The sequence below is a fragment of the Notothenia rossii genome (assembly GCF_949606895.1).
Source record: "Notothenia rossii genome assembly, chromosome: 4".
NCBI lineage: Eukaryota > Metazoa > Chordata > Actinopteri > Perciformes > Nototheniidae > Notothenia > Notothenia rossii.
Window position 1 is genome coordinate 36,748,856 of NC_136902.1, and position 2,334 is coordinate 36,751,189.

Below are 2,334 nucleotides of genomic sequence, written 5' to 3' on the forward strand. Positions count from 1 at the left end.
CACAGGTCTCTCCAAGACGCTGGTTTTGGTTTGGATGCACACAGAGCGGAACAATCCTTTGGAGTCAGACTTGGTACTCACAACTCGACCCATCTTCCAGGATCCTCTTGGAGCTGTAGCATCGGCAATGATGACAATATCTCCTGGTGTAGCGGCCAAAATCATATAGAAATAAAACAGATAATTAACTTAAAATAATACAGCCGCTGAGGCACTAGTTAGCAGATCTTACGAAGGGCAAGGATCCAGGTCCAGACAAGATTCTCCGTTGTACATTTACTATGATCCAATATCATTGACAATGAACAGGTTTCCTATGGTTTGCTCCTTAAGCCTTTCCTATGGCTTTCCTTTCCTGTGGTTGGAAAACCCTGTGGCTCGAAACACCCTGGTAAAAAACCGTTTGCCTACTAGTGCTCTAGCTTCCACTTCCACCTGTCTCCAATATATACAATTACACCAGGTGCTCTAATCACCCAGTGCCCAAAACATGCCTTCAAAATAAAAGCATAGAAACTACTTTAACTTATGAGACTAACTAAGAATACATTTACAATAAACACTATAAAACAGCAAGAAAATAAATGTTAAACTAGTAAATAATATAAAGAGATATATAGCTCCAACACCTGGGGAGAAGTTTCTTCTTGGGGCTACCCATCTCTGTCTTTCTTGCATCCCAAGTAAGTATTCAGATGTCCATCTTTTCCAAAACAACTCTGCGATATACTGTACTTGCTTCCATTTCCTTCTGATTTACAGGTCACTCTTTTCAAAGAGTCAAGGGGGAAAGATGGGTTTTCCCTTCAGCAGAAGAACATGGTTTGGGGTGAGGGCCTCGAGGTCATTAGGATCATCAGACACTTTTGTGAGGGGTCTGTCGTTTAGTATCGCCTCTACTTCACAAAGCAGTGTCTGCAGGCCTTCATCATCCAAAACCTGTTGTCCAAGAACAGAGGTCAGTATAATCCTTACTGATTGAATGAGACGCTCCCAAACGCGACCTTGGTGTGACGCTGTTGGCGTATTAAAGCTCCACTTAATTCCATCCTGAATTAGGGCATCCTGGATCTTTGCATTATTCAAAGCAGCAAGACTTTGCTTCAACTCCTTGTTTGCTCCAACAAAATGTGTGCCGTTGTCAGATCTTAAACTTGACACAGGGCCTCTTCTGCAAATGAATCTCCTCAAGGCATTAATGCAAGAGTCTGTATCAAGGGAATGTGCCACCTCCAGGTGTACTGCACGGCTGGTCAGACAGGTGAAAATCACTGCATACCTTTTTAGAAGGCTTCTTCCTCTTTTCACTTGGGACCAAAATAATCAACTCCCACTGTTGTAAAAGGAGCCTTGTCTGGCACAACTCTGTCTTCAGGCAGGTCTGCCATCTTCTGTTCCCCAAGTTTTCCTCTGTGCCGTCTACACACCATGCATTCTGCAATATTTGAGCCATGTTTGAGGGAGGCAATTTCACTTTTGAACCTGTGTTTCTGAACAAAATGAATGATTGCCTTCTCTGCTTCATCACAATCTTCTGAAGTCAAATGTTTTCCACCGAGTGTGGTTTTGAAGCTCTGAAGTTTCTGTTCTACTGTACTTTTAACTCCTGCATCCTTGTCACCTTCGGTAGCTTTAAGTTCCTTTTTCTTTTGACTCAGAAGCAACAGAAGTCTTTTAAGTTCAAGGAACCAGGCAACAGACGTTTTAAGCTTCTTCCAAGATGAGAAGTAGTTGATGAGATGGTCTGTTGCATTTTCGGAATCCTTAACTATGGCATTCACTGCTGCTTCTTTTTTGACCTCCGGGTCATCAATGGGAATCACTGAATCCATTTCCAGTGAAGGCCACTCACTCTCAGGCAAATACAGGAATTCTGGGCCTTTAATCAATTTTCCATGTGTGAGAAATTCTTCGGCTCTTAATCCACGTGAGGCTTCGTCAGCAGGATTGGCCTTGCAGCCCACATACTTCCACTGGTCAACATCTGTAGCTTCTCTGATCACAGTGACTCGGTTGGCAACAAACGTATGAAAACGTCTGGTTTCATTGGAGATGTATTTGATGACAGTCGTGCTATCGGTCCAAAACACTGACTCCTCCAGTTGCCATTGTAGTTCCCTTTGAAGCATTCCATCCATTCTGACAGCGAGGACTGCCGCTGTCAGCTCCAAACGAGGAATAGTGATGTGCTTCAGAGGTGCAACTCTGGCCTTTCCAGCAAGAAATGAAACATGCACCTTATTGCCACCTTCCAGTCTCAGGTACGACACTGTACCATAACCAGCTTCACTGGCATCAGAAAAAATATTAATTTGTGCTCTCACAGATGTTTTA